We start from the raw sequence: 20,487 nt of genomic DNA on the forward strand, positions 1-20,487 counted from the left end.
AAGATGGTAAAAGTCTCTGAAATCCAGATAAATAACTTTTAGACCCATTGGTTGAATATCTATTCCTAGTAAAATGGGAAAGAATCTCTATGATGTTGGTGTATTATAATTTTTTTTCAAGGTATTAGCCTTAAATAGAACAATCTTATTCTCACTTTGAAACTAGGAAGAGTAAGATGACTTGTGAATGGATTAGTGAAAGGACACTTTATTCTACTACTTTTTATATGGTTTCTTTTCTTTTTACAAAATTCATGTATTTCATCTGTATTTAAACACATGCGTGCTTGCCTGTAAGGGGAGAGAAAGAACTTTAAAGAATGAGTAGGAGGAAGTCATGGGAAAAGTGCAGCTGAGGTTTTTCAAGCTCTAAGAACCACTTTTGTAAAGACGTACAAATTAGGAAGAGCACTTGTCTTTCAAGGGGCTGCGTATTTGGTAAACCAGGATGTAGAACTTGACATGGGGAGTGAGAAAGTGAAAAATGTCACTAGCAGTTCACTGCTGGAAGCTGACACTTGGCCTTAGTGTTCCCAACTAAACATAAACAGCTTTCTCAGAGTACAATCAATCCTCAGACAAGGCCACTCTGTGACCACAATAGAATAAGAGAGAAAAAGACACTTTGCAGCCACAAAAGCAACTAAACATCCCCTTCCCCAAGAAAGCAATAGTGACTGCTAGTTCCTTCCCTGCTCCCCTTCGGACTCCTTGCTTCCTAGATGAAAAATACAAAGACACCCTGTGACTTGTCTCTGCTATCTGACAGCACCCCATCCTGAATTATCCACAGGTCTCTAAATCCTGCTTAGAATCACTCAGCGTGAGCCCCACTGTTATAAGCCATTCCTAACTCTCTTTTACAGAGACAGTTCAGGGCTCCTCTTCTCCCTTGCTGCAGGAAGCCAAATGAACCTAAATTTGCTTGATTGCCGGTGCGCGGTGGTTGTTGGTTGGCAGGCTCTGAGCTGACAGTAGTGGCAGGAGATGGTCCTGTTAGGCTAGTTAGGCTAGAATAAGATCATAAAGACATGCCAGCATATATAATGCCAAGGAAATGGCCCTTTACCTTTTCTGCTATGGATGATTTTTGGAAGATGTTAACACACAGAAAGGAACATTATAGAATTATTTAAACCATCATTTTGGTCATAGTTTGGAAGGTAAATTGGTGTAGGGTCAAGATTGAAAGTAAATAATTTGGGAGATAGTTTTAGCCATCTGGACAAGAGGTGATGAGGGCCACAGTTAAAGATGCCAGTGTAAGTATAAAAAAAGTAGAGAGGAAAATCACAGGGCTCAGTGACTGATTCTAGTGATGCCATTCCCTTAAGAGCAATGTGGAGGGAACAGCTTTGGGGAGAGTTGGATGATTAACTGAGTTAAGAGTTGCTTGCAAAACTAGAGTTTGACAGTCCAGGAGGCAACTCAGGCTATTGATTTGAAACTCAAGGGAATTATTTGGGTTGGAAAACAGATTTGGCTGCTACCAGCAAAGAGACAACAATTGCAGCCATTTCCTTTTTATGTGACACTTCTATCCTACACTGAGCCCAGAAGGCTCTGCTATTCTAGTTTTCACAGTCTCCTCCTAGCAACTGGCTAATTGATGCATTCCATTAAAAATGTGAAGTGAAATTGAATAGGATGATTTGTACCTGCCTTAAGAAGGCAAATAAACTAGGCTCAGGCAATTTATAAATAGAGCTCAGCTGTGAGGTAAGATAATAGATATTCCCTCCTGTTCATGAATCCACGTTGTCAGGCAGGAATGACCTTAGGGATAGAATTGCTCAGCTCAGCTAATTCCTCAGGTCCAACTAAGCCCGTGGCAATGGTGAAGATCAGATGAATAGATGCTTAAATGGAGGATTTCTCTATGGAAGGAGTTTAATCCTTCTTCCTTTTCCAGGAGAGACAACGTACATTAATGAGTGATAGCTGAGAATTCCCAAGGTGTAGCTGTAGGGAAGAGAATGTGGGTAATCCACAGTCAGAGGATATTTAGTAATTATTCATTCCCATATTTATTCCACTCCAAAGAATTGTTTCAAGATAGCTGATATCTTGAAGTGCACATGGATTCTTCCAGAATGAAACATTCTTAGTCCATGATTAGACAAAGCTTTTCTATCACTGGGCATTGTTGTTGCTTTGTGTTTTTGTCCCCAGTGGCTGTAAACCATGAGCATTTATTGTTTGACTCATTTTTCAGTCACAGGTTTGGACGATATGAGAGAGTGTGTTGTAGGTATAACAGTATTGGACATAGATGCAGTAGGCACTGTACTACATGCTTCACATGCTTTGCCATATTTAGTTGTCATCACAGTTTCATGAATTGGTTCACAATTTCATCCTGATTTTAGGGTTGGCACAACTGAGACTTAGAGAAATTGTTCATTATAATATAGATTAGTAGGTATTGGAACTGGCACAACTTCATTTACATGGTACAAAAACTAGTGCATAGTCTTCTGATAAGGAAAAAATGTCACCAACCTTATTCTATTGTTCTTATTTGATAGAGTATTTATTAAAACTTGCTTATAGGTTTTGATTGGTTTCAAAATACAGTTAATCTTTGATATTTTACATAGTGTTTTGTTTTCATTTTTTCTTTGAATTCAATATTATAATCATCTTCTCCCTTTTTTTGCATCTTAAAATTGGGAAGTCCTTTTATTATGTATTATAATCATTCTCCCTTTCAGCTATATTTTCTTGAACAACAGAAAGCTTTGACATGGTTGTATTAACCTTTTCATTTTCTACTGTTGATTTGGTTTTAAACCCTACAGCATGAGGAAAGTCCTCCTTCATCTATAGCCTCACACCCTGCTTCTCCTTAAGTCTCATTCAGCATCTTGTCTGTAAACCTTGATTTAAAACTCAGTTTCCTGGACTCCACATTCCATGTACTGAATCAGTCTTTAGGGATGAATCCAGTGAATCTGGAATTTTATCAGGATTCTAAGTAAGTGTTATGTACATTACAGCTTGACGACCACAGCTCTAGGGAGAAATGATTGTACATAATTTTCTACATGTTTTACCCAGCTGTTAATCTTTAACTGTATGATGAAAATAACACAAAATGCATTTTTATTTTCCCTCAAATTGAAAATAATACATTGTCACTTCACACTCCTTACAGTTATTACAAGTTATTTTTGGTAGCACATAATTAGTTCATTAGTAAAATCATATATATAAAACTCAAGTGTGAAAAGATGCATTTTATGTAACGTATGATTCAGTGTTAGATTCATGAACATGAACTAACACTTTTAACGAACAAAGAAGACTCATAGCCATGGACGCAGGGGAGAGGTTTTAGACTGAGAGGATGAAGGAGATGATATCAGGTATTTCTTACCATATCATCAGAAAAAGAGGTTTTTTTTTTTTTTAATCTTATGAAAGGTGGTGGGGCAAGGGGCAGGGGAAGATAATACAGTTATATAAACCAAAGGCATCCCAATTGTTTTATCAGTTTCCTTAGATGAAAACAAATAGTCTTGCCATTTTCAAACTTGGTGTAAACATAAAATTACTTATAGTGAGTAAATTGAATATGAAAAATATATTGGTTTCATATTATGGTTAGATAAGGAAATGAAAAAGACATGGAGGTAACAAGCAGGAAGGGGCAGCCACAGAGGCAGAAAATAAGAGGGCAGAGGTAGGGAGGGTTGCGTGTTGGCAAGGGGGGAAGGCAAGCGTTTTCTGATGCTGATCATTGCTGCACAGTGTTTGTGCCCTTCTTTGTAGCAGATCCTGGGTGTTACTTGAATACTCAATATTCTCAGCTAAATGACAGCATTTCTTCCCAATCTCCCTTGAATTTAGATGCAAAGTTGAGGCAACATTTGAGCCAATGTAGCATAAGGAAACCACACGAGGTGGCTGGTGGAGTTTCCCTAGTTGGGTGGTGCACCCTTGATTCTTCCGGTCTTCCTCTATCTTGATGCCTGAGATTGGATATGGTGGACAGATCTCCAGAAGGTCTCTCATACCATGACCTGTACTTGAGCACAGACACCAAAGAAAGGGTGTGTCAGCAGAATTACATAAGAACTCCACCTCTTTGTTGTTGGTGCTCACGCCAACACTGTACTGCCCACATCAGGGATTATTATGTGGGAAATTCTGTCTTCATTAGGCTTCTGTTGCTTTTGTGGTGTGTTAGCTATTTGAAGCTGAAACAATCTGAGCTGAACAAAAGGTAGACACCAAAGAGAATAAATGCACAAATTCCTCTTATTTTTTTCCAAGGTTTTATAAGGATATTGCCACTGACCTTATTACAACCAAACTCCAAGCACTGACTTTGGATTTGAGCTCAGTTGTTTGGCAATTTTAGCCATAGAAGGGAAGACATCATACAGACTCATATCCAGAGAGAGCTATTTGACTTTGAAGAGTCTGTGAAAAGACCTGAAGAAAGGTGGCACACTAGAGTTTCTGCTGTCTAATTTAGTCCTTCTATTTAATATCATTAACAGCGTTCTTGGTCAATAACTTTAATTCCCCCAACAGACCACTGCTGACTCCCACCCAGTACCCAGTTGCACAAGGACCACAGAAGAAGCCCCATTAGTTATGGATTCGGCTTCTCTTCATTACAGTTTTCAAGCAACTGCTTTATAGTTTCCCCCTGTGAGTCTGAGCATTATCTCTCACATTCTGAAAGTGCTGTTTCAGGAAAACGCAATGAGGGCAGACCCCAAAGTAGTGCATCAAGGCCCTCAGCCCTAATAGCTATGCTAATATGTACACTTGTGAATGAGCTGCGTGAAGTTTTTATTGATAGAGACGATAGAGGTGCCCATATTTGGCATGAGGAAATGACTTACAGAGTGTTAGATTTCCCCCAGAGTAAACGGAAAGGCTCCAGCACGAGCTGTTCATTCTTTGTGTAATTGCAATATTTGTTTTGTTTTATATGCTTCTGTGTAGACTTAAACTTAAATATTTCATAGTTATGTAATGATATTTTGCTTCTGGTGTATCTACTAATTTCCACAAGTCAGCTAATAGGATTACCAGATGTAATTAAAGATAGTGATGAACAAATATTTTGGCACTGTAGCCCTAGTACTAAACACATTTACTAGACAATATAATTGGAAATACATTTTCAACAAATTAGGAAACAGATTAAAATGGCAAGAGATAGCCGAGTACAAAACTCATATAAACTCATAAAAGAGCCACACTAGAAATGTGAGTATCATCCAGATGGAAATCAAATGTGTAGAGTGGTCTTATTCACAATTAACACAAGAAAAAACAATCATCAATATGTTTCCTGTGATTTAAAGTAATATAAAATAGTTCCTTTATTCGCTAAATTATGTCTGAAATCCAAAAATGGGGAGACTTAAATACTGGAGCATTCCACTAAGCACAAGGGATTGAATCCTGCTTTTACTTTACTTTCTCCCGACCCTTACTAAAATGACTGCATTAAGCAAATATATGCACCGAGACTAACAGAGTGAGACAGGGAGTGACTACAGCGTATTTGCGGAAGTGGGGAAACAGATGAGTGTCTGGTGATTTAAATGAAATCTGAACAAGTGGTCAGGAAAGTGCAGAAGAGAGGAGATTCAGATCCCTAACCATGGAAAGGCTCAGATATAGGAGGCAACTGGGATCTTCGCAAGTGGAGGTCCAGGTAAAGAGGATTCTTTAAAGATTTGTATAGGATGCTGTTAGTTACCTGAACCCTTTTCACATCTGGTTTACCTGGCAGCTTTTCAATAAAAAATGTCTTGTAGTTTTACTTAACATCTCAAGCTGTAATATTTTCATTTATAATTGTAAATATAAATACAAATGTTAAATTAAAAGACATAAACAGTCCTTATGTGATGACCTGTTAAGGCTGTCATGGCTTCGCTGTTTGGAGTGTTCCATCTTATCAGCTACTTCCTAACATCACTTTGGTCAGAGAAGTCAGGGCAAGGAGGCAGGGAACACTGTCTCCAGAGGAGAGTAGGAGATAAGGACACACCAATAAAGGTTTCATACTTTCTAGTTTACCTTGGTCCTGCTTTGGACACTTACTTATTTATTACTTAGTGGTGAGAGACCAAACATAATCCACTAAATTAAAAATAACAAGCCATTGTTAAATTAAGAAAGATTGCACAATGCCAGAAAACACTGAATCTCTCTAAAAACATAAATATATATAAGAATTATCATATGAGGTAAGATGCTTTTCTTTTATTTGACCATTGCACACTATATAAAGTGACCCAAAGTAGGACTCTGGCTTTTCCCACTACTTCAAATTATTCTACGCTATGGCAGAATAATTTACTTACTATCATCAGGGCTTTTGTTTAAAAATCATGCCTGTTCTTATGTCATCATTTTTGTGCCACCTTCCTTTGACAGACAATATTAATACTATTTCAGAGCATGATAGGAAAATCAATCCGAGAGTTATTTTTCCCCAGGATTGCCTCCAAGACTTGTCTACAAAGTTAAAATTGTTCTCATAGACTCTCCTATCTGATGTGAATGAGTGGAGAGTTTAATGAAGTCAAATGAACCTGCAGAAATCTTTTAAGAAAAAACTCTGTTATAGTCTAAATTTATAAAACAGAGAAAACCCAGATCTTTAGTTAATACAGTCATTTTCCCTTTTTCCCCACGTACATATGTGTACACATGTCAATGTAAGTAAATGCCCCTCTCTCATCCCCCTATCTATGTATAATTACATGTGCAAAGAACTGAATTGACATGACAATAGATATTGTAAAAACCAGAGTGGTGTTATTACTTGACTTTTTTTCACATAATTTTTAACTAAATATTAACAATAAATAGAGCATGCTTCCTAATCATCATAGATGAATCCCCCAAAGTGAAGAGTATTCTCTAATTGAGTGTTTCCCAAAGAAATATTACATAAGGATCCCCTGGATATTTATTAAAATTGCAAATTACCAAGTCAATGTCTACAGAATTAGCATCTCTGGAAATAGAGCCCAGAACATGCACTTTTTTTTTCCTGCCTCAGGTTTATTTGTACAAACAGCACAGGTAGACATGAGCCCCATGCAGACAACCGCCCAGGGGTTACACTAGTCCTTACATCCTCACATCAATAGATGAAAGCCTCTACTCTGGAGCCTTTGTGGGGGCCTGGGTGCCTTTGGGAGACTGAGCCGGAGCTGGAGCTGGAGCCAGAGCTGCAGCTGTGGCCTTGGTCTGAGCCTTGTCCTTGGCCTTTGGCCAACAGAGCCTGAGACCCTAGGCAATGTGGGTACGAGCACATTTCCCGAGCTTGGGGTAAGCAATGTAGGCAAGTGGACTGAGCTTTCAGCTGCTGCCCTTTGGAATCTTGGGCTTGGCCTCCTTGGGCTTTATGAGAGCCTTGATAGCCTCAGCAAGTGCATTCATGGCGTTGACGTTGTTGGCCTGCATCTTCTTCAGGCCCTTCTTCTCGTGCTTCTTGGCAAAGCACGTGTTCCTCAGGAACTTGGGGTCCACCCCCTTAAGAGGTTCATATCACTGTGATTCGGGCTTTTTGATGCCATTTCTGTGCCATTTTTGGGACTGGTTGTGTGTGGTGTGGTTCTTTGACTTGGCCGTGCCTGTACTGGAGCCAGGAGATCCCGAATCGCCTGGGACTGGAAGAGAAAGAGCCAGAACATGCACTTTTAAAATGCCGGCTCAATGAAAAATTTTTACTGCCCGAGTCCTAGGTCTTCCCTGACATTTGCTATACATTTATCATTCTGAAAAAAAGATCCTATTGCCTGTTATGTGAAACATGTTAACAAGTTTAGATATCTGAGCATCAAAAACTGGGCTCAAAAATTCACTGCACTTAGAAACAACATGAGAACATAGAACTATAAAGCTAATCTAATTAGATGAAACCTGTGTCTCCCCAGAGCGATTCTGTGTCCGAGCTGTATCACAATCTCCTGAGGGTTTTTTTAAAACTAGATTTAGAACTTTTCCCCAAACTGTAAGACCCCAACTTTTTCGAGTGTGTTCTGGTAGCCAGCAGGTAACAGTTGAGATGTTTCAAACTACCTGCATAGACTGAGTTTACTTTTGTCTTTAACACACCCTCTGTTTACAGTTGATCAACAGGAAATTAAACAGTGAATAACAATTGGGGCTAATTAGTTTCTGTCACAGTTTTAAAGTTACTATATTAGCCACAGCCTTAATGGCTGAAGGCAGATCTTCCCTAGAGGTACAAATTTAAAGTACAAGAAACCACAGGAAAAAATCATTGCTTTGATTTGCCACTGAGCTTTGAGCTCTTGCCTCTTTTGGAGAAATAGGGATTCATCCTTCAGGCTTTCTGGGTTATTTTTTCAAACTACAATTCACTTTCAGAATCACAAATGAATGTCTGAGGGAACACAGAGTTCAAAGCTTTTTCTTAAGCAAGATATTAAGTCATGTGTCATGAGTTACCCAGTGAAACTTCAGACACAGAAGCCTGAATATATTTGCCAGAGAAATCCAGAAAAAATATTCTATCAACAAGGATAGGTTTTTTTTTTTTAAAAAGATGGGAAAGACCCCAGATGTTAATAATAGTTATCTATGGGTTGAAGGGACAATTAAAACTTTTTCTTCTTTATAGCATTATTTAATTGTTTCAATAAAGATCATCCATTACCATTAAATTCAGGAAGAAAACCAAAACAGAATTTTACACACTGTTTTTAATGACAAAACAATTAAGTTTTTTCTTCAGGTCAAACAGTTGAAAAGTGAAGGGGCAGTAAAAGTTGTAAAAATTCCTCCTATACATTAGGAAGTCCCCCATGTTAATTTGGGGCTTTGGGGTTTTCAGTTTTTGTGTGTCTCTGGAAGTAAAGGGCAGCCTGTAAAGTAGCTACAATATGGGATAATATGTTTAATTAAACTTACCTACAGCGTTACTCTAAGAGATAATAGGACTCTATCAATGAGGCTGTTAATGACAATAATAGGGAAGAGAGCCAAGTAAAATTAGCTCTTCCTCTCCTCTCTTCTGTGATGTTCCCAGAAAGACCAGAGGATTTTAGTGACGTTCAACACATACTCTATCTCTAGACTTAGGTAGATATAGATGTGAGCTTGGCAGTCCCATATGGCAGTCTGCTTTTTAGATACTATTACTGAGTCCAAACTCACTCTGCTTGCTGCACAACAGGCCAGTAAACTGGCCGATGAGGTGTTGGGGCAAGGAATGACGACTTCATTCAGAAAGCCAGCAGACCGAGAAGGTGGCAGACTGATGTCCTGGAGAACCATCTTACTTCAGGCTCCTTTTATACTGAAGATGGGGGTGGTGTGGTTGATTGTTGCAGATTTCTTGTTTCTGAAATCCTTTGTTTTTGCAGCTGTCCATGTGGGTCAGGTCATGATGTTCCTATAAACCTCTCACAAGACAAATGCTATTCTCTGTTCTGCAATGAACAGAAAAGTGTTATACCCTTAAAGGTCAGAGCCTTGAGAATGGGCTTTCTTATATATTTCAGGCTATAGATAGCACTCTTTTAGAAAAGGTGCAGAGCCAGCATGACTAAGCTCAGGAAATGGCAGAGTTAGAGCTAAAGGAACAGATCTAAAATGGAGTCAGCTTTGTTACTCCTTATTACAATGTTGGTGCCGCTATGAAGTCTATAGGAGGTGGGCAAGGAAACATTGTTTTATAAGGGGACAGAATTATCAGATACTGACTCACATTTGTCGACAGCAATTCTGATGAGTGGCTTTCTGCTTTTGACAACTTGGCAGCTGTCACTATAGAAAAGGACATTTGTTTATATGGTAAGTTTGCAGGCTGTGTCCTGAGAACTGTATTTCATTAAGAAGGCTAACTCTCTTTAATTCCCCATCTGAATCACTCACATTTGGCTAAATACAAAGTTTTCAATTTATGCTGTGAAATTTTATGCCCCTTCTTGCTCTGAGAAAAGAAACTAGAAAGCCCTTCCTGAGGGACACAGAAGTATGGACTGATGTCCGTTGCCTGGATCTCTTCCAAGTCTGTGCCCTGACTGGTTACCACACTTCATGAGAGTCAGTTAAAATGGCATGATCCCCTATCCCACTGGTTGTCGTAGCTAAGCAGCCCATCCTTGTAAGCTTGGGGGTAAGTTTTCATTACTTCTAATCACTTCATCATGATTTACTACTCTGCCTCTTCTTGTGCTGCTGTCTTGTGATAAAATTCACTCAAAAATTAAAGAGGCAGGACCACCTGCCAGTTCTTAATTACTGCTGCCTGGGATGTGCGTGCAGTGGCTGGACCACCGGCGGTCACCTTCCTGCTTGTGTCACTGCTGTAATGCCCTGCTGGCTTTCTGCTTCCACTCTTGTACTATGACAGTCTGCCCTCTATAAAGCAGAAAGACAGACCACTTGGAAAGGTAGAGAAATCATTTCCTTCTTTGAAAAACTCTCCAGAAACACCCTTACTCTTTCAGGAGTAAAAGCTGAAGTCCTTTCAGTGGTCTACAGGTCACCACAGTTTGGACTCCCTTCAAATTCCGATCTCGTCTTCAATTACTGTCCTCTTGCCTTTCGCCATATTTATTCTCCTCCAATACATGAGCCTCTTTCTTTGTTCAAACAGTTCATATGTGCTCCAGCCATGGACTTATTCTTCCCTCTACCTGCGACATTCTTCTTCAAGATGCCCAAATTGTCACCTCCCTCACAGCCTTTAAATTTTGCACAATTGTCCATGGCTCACAGAGAACTTCTTTATCATCTTGTTTAAAATTGCTACCCCCATCATTCCGTATCCTTCCTTCCTTGTTTTATTTTTCTTCGTGGAACTTTCTGTCTTCCAATGTATTATGAAATGTATTGATTTTGTTTAAGGTTTACTCCATGACTGGAATATAAACTTTGTGTTGGTGGGTTTTTGATCTTTAAAAAAAAAAAACAATACTATATGCCCTACTATATATATATATATATATAAATAATCAATACTATAAGCCTGGAACACGGCTCAACACCAAGGATTCATGTTGATTTGCCTAGTGTAGTTGCACAGGGACCCAAACTCGGAGGGGCCCCCATGCTTGGGGTTTAAGACTCTGCAGTTGCCATCTTGAAATGTAATTCCTGAGTGTGACTTTGGATTATTTCCTCTTCGTACTTGTATCATAAGTAAAGTCCAATTAGACAGTAGACTCTGTGCCTGGGGCTTGGAGCGTGAGCTCCAAGGGGCTATCTCCTGCCACCTCTCTGCCTTCTCTAACAGGGTCTCAGCTATCTGCTCCCCTGACCTTGAGGTCCCCAATTCTACCTAGTTGTCTCCTGTTGGCCCCTGCCCCTGGCATCTTGGGCAGATCACGGTGATGGCAGTTTCTGCCTTGGACTGGCATCATCACAGTGCACCTGGTGGGGGACTTGGTGGAGCTGAGCCTCATCTTCTACCCCATCAGATACAGAGAGTGACTCAGTATTACAGGCTTTACTTTTAAACATCTCCGTTTTGTAACTATCAACGTTTCCTTCCTATTTGTACTGAATTATATTATGATCTAGTCATTCTTCCCCTGGATTCTGGGGTGGTCTTGCTGGTCTCTGGCCAGTTCTCTTTCTTCTTCCCAAGCTCCAGTGTCGGGCTTGCTTGCTCCCAGCTAGGCCTGTGGCTGTCCGTCTCTCTCAGAGTGTTCTCAGATACCTTTGTTTTGCAGCAGTGTATGTCATATGCCAGATTCTCTTTATGGGAATAATAATTCACTGAGTTTTAAAGGAAAGTAATTATGGATTGGAAGGAAACTGTGGATAGTGTCCCTACCACCGGCTTTCAAAAGTATGTCAGCTTTCAGAAAATATGTTTACATTTTTAAGAGTGTATTTGATTCAAATAGTGTATTTCTAAAGTATCATTGGTATGATAACTAGCTCCATCCAGCTACTTCAGAAAATAATAACTTTTTAAAGTTACAGCATAGACGTCAGCATTTCTTAATCAAAATCCAAGGAAGCCTAGTCAAATTTGCAGAACATGGAAGCATTTTCCTAAGATGCCTCCTTTTAAGGAAAAGTTGTGTGCATGCAAGTTGTCCTGCCGGCTTTGTCCTGCCCTGCTCAACGTGTCTGGATCCAGATATCCCAGGGGTGGGCCGTGCTATAATGAGACAATAAATAAATTTTACTTTAAGAATTAAAGGCAAATTATTATGTTGTTTCATGTTAATCCCTTTTCTCTAGAGGTCTTTTCGGGACAGCAAAAGTTGTTGGTACTTCACATCTGACTCAGCGTGAGGAAAGAAGTGCACATGAGCACGGGTGGGGAAGTTGGAAAATATAAGGGAATAAGAAGGCAGAATGGAAAAGAAAAGCCTTTACATGAGGAATAATGAGAGAAAAAGGCTGTCAATGAGCATCAGTGCATCCCACCGGATAACAAGTTTCCTGACTTCTTAGCCATCGTCTGTGTTATAGGCAAAAGGTGAAATATAGATTAAATTGCCAAACTAGCTCCTAAATAGAATTTCTAATGCTTCTACTTTTCTTTAAATAATTACCTTATTACTTAAAAATTTATATCTCACATAATTTATTAACATAAATCATTTTCTTTTTATCTGAGATGAACAATTGAATTCTTTCAGCGTTTTGATGCAAAGTGGCTCCCATGAAATAAATTTAATCATTTGATAAGTAAAATTATAAAATATTTAAAAAAGCAAATAGGGTTTCTTTCAAGTACTCCTAGGAATCATTAAAAAAAAATATTCATTTGCTAACCAGTTAGTCATCAAAATTTATTTAACCATCATTTTGTTTAGAGTTCTCTAAAGATGATAGAGAATGAACATACTTTGAAGATATGATAACTCTCACAAAGTTACAAACAGAAATATGAGAATAATAACAACTGATGTATGTAAGCAGAGCGACTCAAAAGTGCCATATAAGATAACGGAAGAGTGACAATTAGCAGGTGTTTACTGGCCTCTGTGTGTGAGGCAGGGGGTATAAAGGTGAGTGAGAACCACAGGATTCCGGGCTCTGGAGCGAGTGGAAGGCAATGGAATGGTTACACCGGAACCTGTAGTGGGAGTATCTCTCCCACATATTCTGGGACAAAGGAGAGAAAAGTGGAGAAAGGAATTAATATTTCATTTATTGAGTGTAAAAAACTTACAGTAATACTAACTAATGTTTATAGATTATTCGGGGGGGGCAGGAACTCAGGTAAGAGCATTAGATGGACTAATTTTATTTAATCCATAGAAAATCACATGCAATAAAGACTATCCTTAACCTCCTTTCCTAGATGTTTGCCCTGAGCCTCAGAGAGTTTAACTCCCTCTTTAAAATTACGTGTTTGTTAGTGGCAGACCAATCCCAGAGGCTGTGCCCTTAACAACCACACATTGCCATCTGTGAGCTGGGCGTGAGAAAAATAGTGACGGAACTCAAGCTGGGAGGTAGTGACATTCTCAGGAGCACAGAACGTTTAGGAGAGGGAAATGCTAATAACAATAACATCTACATGATTTCATGTTACTTTTTTTCCTACTAAACCAAGGCTGCCTCCTGAGACAATCAAAATGGAAGTTGTGGAGGGTGAGCAAAAGCCAAGACGGAGTGGAAATAAGGTTGACTGTGCAGCCTGGTGAGAAATCAGTGGGAGGCTGAATAATTCCTAGCTATGCAAGCTGTGTATTTTTATATTATCGTTTGACCCCTTTTCCACATTTCAATTTGCATGAATTTTTGAAGAATTAATCTAATGAAGAAGCATATTTAGTCTTTCAGAAGGAAAAAAACAAAATATTTACTTTTTATTTCACCGTCCAAATGTCACAGATTCTACAGGGGCTAGAATGTAAATGAATACTTTAAGTAAATAACACTGTAAATCTTTCAAGAAATATGAATTCCTTAGATCTTTAAGGCAAACAGTGTGGTTTCCAGAATTGATGATGTGCCCTGATACTGCACTTGGGGAGAAGTAACTCATTTTCCTCCAGGATGTTGGATGAACTTCTGTTTTATGCATTAGTATTTCTGATGCTGCTCTGACACATTCACTAGAGATATTTGTTGTAGAGGGTATCAGAACCTTTGAATTTGTGTATGTGTGTGTTTATGTTGCCAATCTCCTTAATTACATTTTGTAACCATTCTTGGTTAAGAAGTTTCTGAGATACAATGCTCAGTATGTTAATTATTTATATTGTTAATGATGATATTTTAAAATTATTTTCATTATTATTTCTCTTTCTTGTTTATGCTTTGGAAGGCATCTCTGAACTAAAAACTAAAACTTACACATGTTCTATTCTGTTTCTTCTAATGTTTAATGATAATATTTAATTTTTTAAATAATCTTATTGTATATACACACTTAGAGACAATTAACTGCAATGTAACAATAATAAGTATATTTATTGCTTGTCATTTGCTCTGTTCAAAATCTTTGTATGCATTATCTCATTTAAGCATTTTTTGGATGTTAATGTTATTAGGTCTGTTTTATAAATGACTTAGAGAGTTTAAGTAATTACCCAAAGACAAAGAGAAAGAGAATTTGAGTTAGACCCTTCTCCATAGACTTCATGCTTCCTCCTGTCATTTTCATTCCTAACGTCTTTATTGTGGTGACGTTCTTAGCCGGACTGTGTTCTTTTATATAAAATTGTACTTAAATAATTCAGAATATCAACAGAATAGGCCGCTACAATCACAGAATAATATTCAGGTAACAGAAAAGCAATAATTGTATAAATCACTTCAAATGCAACTAAAAATGAAAAAAAAAGTAATCTCCGCATATAATTCATTTGTGTTGTTCACTGTGCATTAGCAGGAAATGTGTCAGATGTCCACACAGTTTCACTCCCCCATACTCTACACGGCAAAGCAAGGGGCTATGTAATAACCACCAGTCCAGAACTTTCAAACCGTATTCAGTAACATGTTAAGTGTATATATCTTAGACAGCATTGCATTTCCATGTTTCATTTTACTTTAGTAGGAGAATGTTAAATTCTTTATAGATAGGGAAGAAAAAGGCACTGGAACCAGCTGAGTTTGTGTCATAAAGTTCATCTTCTTCCCCCTATTTCCTCACCTGTCACATCTTCCCCCTATTTTTTTTTTCCTTTTATTTTTCAGCCTTGGTGGTTTCTTTAACTTCCACACCAGATTTTCCTCCAGTCTGATATGCAATAAAATTTTTTTCTTATTTTCCCTTTGTTTTACTAGCCTCTTTCTGCAGTAAGTCTCCTTGTTGTCTACAGCAGTGTTTTCAAGTTTCCTAGTTTCTTTGAAGCACAGCCATTGGCTAGGCTCAGATGCTTTCCTTTGACTTGGATGTGATGTTAAGTACAAAACAAGAAGCTGGTTGGAGAATGCTTATTGGGTGCACTGGGGTCTTTGTAATTCCCTTTTGTGTCCTGTTTTTTGGAGGAATGTAGATTTTCACTTCTCTTTTTGTGATGGCCCTTAGCTGCTTGCATGTATTCAGTTTAAATTTTTTTTTAGCAGAATTGGTTTTCCAAAATGCATATTCTAACATTTGCCTCTTGGTTACTTAGTATCTCTTTGGCCACTTTTATCTATCTTTCTGTCTGTCTGTCTGTCTATCTATCTACCTATCTATCTACCCCTATATCCATCTATCTGTCTATCATTTATCAATCTATTTTTTGTCCAGTGACTGCCCACCTTCCATTTTCCTTGCACTGTCTCTATGAAACTCAGTTTATCATCTAGATCATAATTTGATTACGTGTTTCAGGAAAAAATTACAGCTCACATTCCTTTAAGCCCTTGGGTGGCTGTAAATGGCTTTCAGTTGTCTTGATAAGTTAGGGAGAAATTGGATAATGAAAGAAATTGCAGGTTCATTCATTCAGTTTACTATAAAACTTTATAATTATTGTTCACTTATCTGCAAAGTTTAAGTATTCTAGAGACTAATTCTGTAATTACTATAGTCACATTTCCTTTAGTAGATAACCTTAAATCACATTAATTTTTTTTTCTCTAGTGTTTATAGGATTCCTTATTTTCAAAATATCAAGAAAACAAACAAAATTCAGGAAGACAAACACAAACCAGAAGGATAAAAGAAAAACAAGTTATTCCACGTGTCAGTTTATCTTCTGTAAAAATAGCAAGTCTCTGTAATATCTAGATATCACAAAGAAGCCTTTCTTCAACTTAAGAGTTTTATTGCTACAATTTCCAATCTGTTTCCTATTTATTCTCTTCTTCCACACTTTTTGATCCAACTATGGCATGTGCAGTGTTGAAAATTTATAACTATTCAATTTTAAATGAATTTACATCTTTGTTCTTTGTTTAAAATTTCTCAAGATTTACTTCATTATGATTTTATATGTTTTCTGTAGTATTCTTTCTCTGTTTTTGACATTAGCTACCTTAAGTTTTGTTTGTTTGTTTTTCACATTCTTTCCTCAATCCTTCAGTACATAAAGAGAAAGGGAGAGGCAGGAATAGATACAGGTTTAGGAATAGAAGGAAATGGGGATAATCTAGGTCCATCCCTCTTCCTGATCTGGAGTTAAGTATTTATTTAAAATTTCTGATTATAGAAAAGCAAACAAAGAGACTGATATTTCTTTGTTGCAATAAATAGTTTTCAATAATATATTCATAATTTTCATCTTGCCTGAGCTTAATTTATTACTTTTATAGTTTAATTCTATATGTGAATCCTTTCCACATATTCTTATATTGAGGTTTTCTATGAACACATTCTTGTTTGAGAAGAAAAGTTGATCTTTTTTGGGTGTATCCTCCAAAATATTTTGCAAGATTTTCTTAGGAGAATTTGCTCTAACCAGGATACTATTTGAGTCTTCCTCTAAGATCTTAATCTGTGGAGGTGGGTGATGAAATTTCACATGAGTTTAGTTATTGTTTCATAGGTAGGTGAGAGGAAGGATGCTAAGGCCAAGTTCAACGGCTAATTGTCTCTTCATTTCTATTCTTTTCACTTGTTGATAATCCCTCTTCCAAAGACCAACTTTAATTATCAGGGTTTTGTGGGGTTGTTTTAACCTTAGAAACTCTGCTTCTTTGTAGCTGAAATCTCTTCTAGCATTTATGAGTAGTAAATCATTTAACAACGATTCGATATTAGAGAACATCTTGTCCTACGAATGCTCTGTGTCCCACAGAGGAAGACTTCTAAATGGGCATAAAGAGGCCTGCACTTGCGTATCATGTGAAGTTGCCCATCAGTGACGTTTTCTGTGACCTTCCCAGTACTCACAGGTGTATGTGTTAGGTAAAAGGTGTATGCAGGGAGAGGCAAGTTTTACTGGGACTCTCATGGTGCCATTTATTTTAATTTTTTTCAGCAACATCGTACTGCTACCACTGGGCAAAAGTGATGAGTTAATTCAATGAATTCCTTTCCAACATTTGTTCTTTGTAGTGCCTTTAGCACAAATGCTTCAAATAATACTGAATTATAAGATTAAGAAAACTTATTTGAGCATCTCAGAAAAAAAGCTGATTAAAATTGTCTTTCTTTTTGAAGGCCAGTGAAATAAATATGCATGCTTGTATTTGTAAGTGCTTAGAAGAATGCTCGGTTTATATTCTTCTGGTGAGAAAGAAAAAGAACCAAACCCAAAAAACTTAAAGACATATTCTCCAGAAGACAGAAAGGTGACTGAAAACCAAAGAATTAAGAATGTGTGGAGTATTTTGTTTACCTGGGAACAGGATATCAGAAAACTCTGTGCATTTCACGGCTGCACTCCTCACTCTGGTCCTGGTAAAAAATTCAATTAGGTGGGTATAATATAATTAAACAGAGATGAAAAGTTTGAGTGAGCAATATAAAATATATGCTGATATATGTGTATATATATGAACAAATATATTAAATTAGTACCTGTTTTTACTGATATTTCCAGTTTTTTTTTACTGTGTGCATTCCTGCTTTTATAATCCAATATATAACATATAAGTATTTGTGTGTGTATGTGGAGACTAACTACATAAAATTTATAAATAAAAACAGTTGAAAAAATGTCAAATACAGTTCAGTTGGGAAGTGGAAGTGTAGGTTTTTCTTTTTTTAAGTTTTATCTTTTTAGAGGTTTTTTTAAAATAATAAATATATACTACTTTTATACTATAAAAGGACATTACTTTTAAATGAAGGAATTGTAGCTTCTAAATTCATGTTTTACCACTTCATTCCTTTCCTTTGCCTTGTGTGGTTTGTGAAACCATTGTTTAGAGGTTTCCTGTGGCTTTTCAGTGTAAGAAAATTGTGGACAGATTTATGAGGTCTCATAATGGAAGAGGCTAACAGCAGTTACATGACATTTGATTAGTGGTTCCTGATTGAGAGTCTCTCAACTAAAAAATCTGTAAAATATAGGGAAGGTTGGGGAAGAGATACGTTTTAAAATATTTTCAGAATTGGAGAGTAATTTTCACTGACTCTTATCCTGATGCTTTTGGTCTAAGTCAAATAGCTGCTACTCTGCCCAAGTTTTACCTCATTGATGTAGGTGAACACTTGAGGACTTAAATAATGAAGGTAAGGAAGTTGATGCTTCCCCACTTCAGCCCTTGAATCAGACAGCCGGTTTCCTTCATCTGCATCACAGTAGAATTCACAGACTCCAGAGAACTGAATTAAAAAAAGAGAACACACAATTACCAAAAATATGGACTTTCCCCCCTTTTCTTTTTTCCTTCTTTCTTTTTTTTTTTTTCTCTTTTCTTTGTCATTTCTGCATTGGACAAGGTTTTTCTAAGTATGGGTGAAAATGAAATAAAGAACCAGACCAGGAAAATTAAATAAGCTCAATTCAAGTAAACCAAACTTTATCTTCATGCCAAAAAATCCGTCATGACGTCATGTTTATATATGTGTGTGTGCAGCCATATATGTATGACAGAAACTTGCAGAACAAATGAATGAGAACATCATGCAAAATTCTTCAAGAGAAAGGTCAAGCTACTGAAAACTAATCTTAGATGCAGAACTTAGAAAACTCTGACATACTCAATAAAATTGAAAGAAGAAATGAACTAATGCAAAAATAATAGGACCCCTGTAAATAGTATAAAGACCCAGGGAACAGTCAAATTTGAAATATCATACAACAAATTCAGATTAAAAGAGATATAACCCTTTTTTAATTAAAAAAATTAAAAAGACAGAAAAAAAAGAAATTAGCTTCTTTCTATCAAGATTTTCAAGTCAAGTGTAGAGCCAAAGATTTCTATGTTCTAAAACTTCAGCATTCCATATAGCCTGGCATCAAAAAGTCTGCACAGGTAAAGATTGTTCATCATTCTGTGATTATGTACTTCCTGCATTTTGCAGTGTTAATCTATCCTTTCTCTTAGGAATAGAAGATGATAATAAATAGCAATTTTGTGGTTCAAACCCCTTTAAAAGAAAGATACATGGGTGATATTTGGGAGAAATCTAAGAATGCTTAATCTAATTTTTGAAAAACATGATATTAATTTATGTGAGTTAAAATCCTTCAAAGTTGATTGACATTTGACAAGATGGTAATATTAAGAGAAATATGTAAAACCCTCTTAAACACTTGAGAATTGTGGCAAACGCAATATTTTCAAGACTGCATAATCCAGTAATTCAACAGTTAGAAATATAGTTTAAGGAAATAATAAAAAATTCTTATGAAAGTTTGTGCACAAACATGTTCATGACATTTCTGATTATAATTTAAACTTTGGAGATATGCCAAATTTCCAGAATTAGTAAAGAAAATGATGCTGCATAATTATGAAATAATATTGGGAGTATTAAACCGTGTTTTCAAGTAATTTTATTTTTGTGGGGAAATATTTGCTATAACATAATGTTAAAATGAAAAAAGAGATCCCTAAACCATGTATTCAAATACTTCTGATTTTGCAAATGTAGATATATGTGTGGTATTTGACAGTAACTTTCATATCTAGAAAAGATTTACCTCTGTGTGGCTGAGCAAGGGTAAGCAGGGACCTTTTTATATAATTAATAGCTTCAAACATTTTACTGAGTCAGAAATACACAAACTCAAAGTCTATTGAATAATATCTTGAGAATATTGAATGTAGATAAGGAAAATTAAGCTAAACACAGCCAATTATAAAATGTGGGACCAACAGCTATCGTGGTGGCTTTTTAGCTGTCAGTTTAGGTCAATTGCAAATGCATTTACCAGACTTCCCTTCCATAACCTGAATCCGGGTGAAAGTTGGGAAATTTGCCCAAGACCTACAATGTGGTAGTAAGGCAGAGATCATGTGGTCTCACATTGGTCAGTGCAGCGTTAGACAATGCTGTGGCTCACATACGTGGTGCTGATGTGCTGGCAAGGGGCAGCGGCTGGACCCGCACCTCCTGCAACTCCTGAGAGTCTCTTCCTTCAGTTCTGTGAAAACCTGAGCCCGGTTTCCATATAATTGCATGGTGGAGTGCACCTACTTTTCTGCAGGTCACTTGTGTCATCC

At 37.2% G+C, this 20,487-nt stretch overlaps 1 long non-coding RNA gene and 1 pseudogene across 1 annotated transcript in view; one reads left to right on the top strand and one right to left on the bottom strand.

Annotated features, from left to right (window-relative positions):
* LOC116151285 (uncharacterized) overlaps window positions 1-20,487 on the top strand; it is an 826,846-nt gene that overhangs the window by 535,987 nt on the left and 270,372 nt on the right. The gene's annotated exons all lie outside the window — the stretch shown is intronic.
* LOC135322325 (large ribosomal subunit protein eL29-like) lies at window positions 7,030-10,728 on the bottom strand (annotated as a pseudogene).

Source organism: Camelus dromedarius, chromosome 10 (assembly GCF_036321535.1).
Source record: "Camelus dromedarius isolate mCamDro1 chromosome 10, mCamDro1.pat, whole genome shotgun sequence".
Lineage (NCBI taxonomy): Eukaryota > Metazoa > Chordata > Mammalia > Artiodactyla > Camelidae > Camelus > Camelus dromedarius.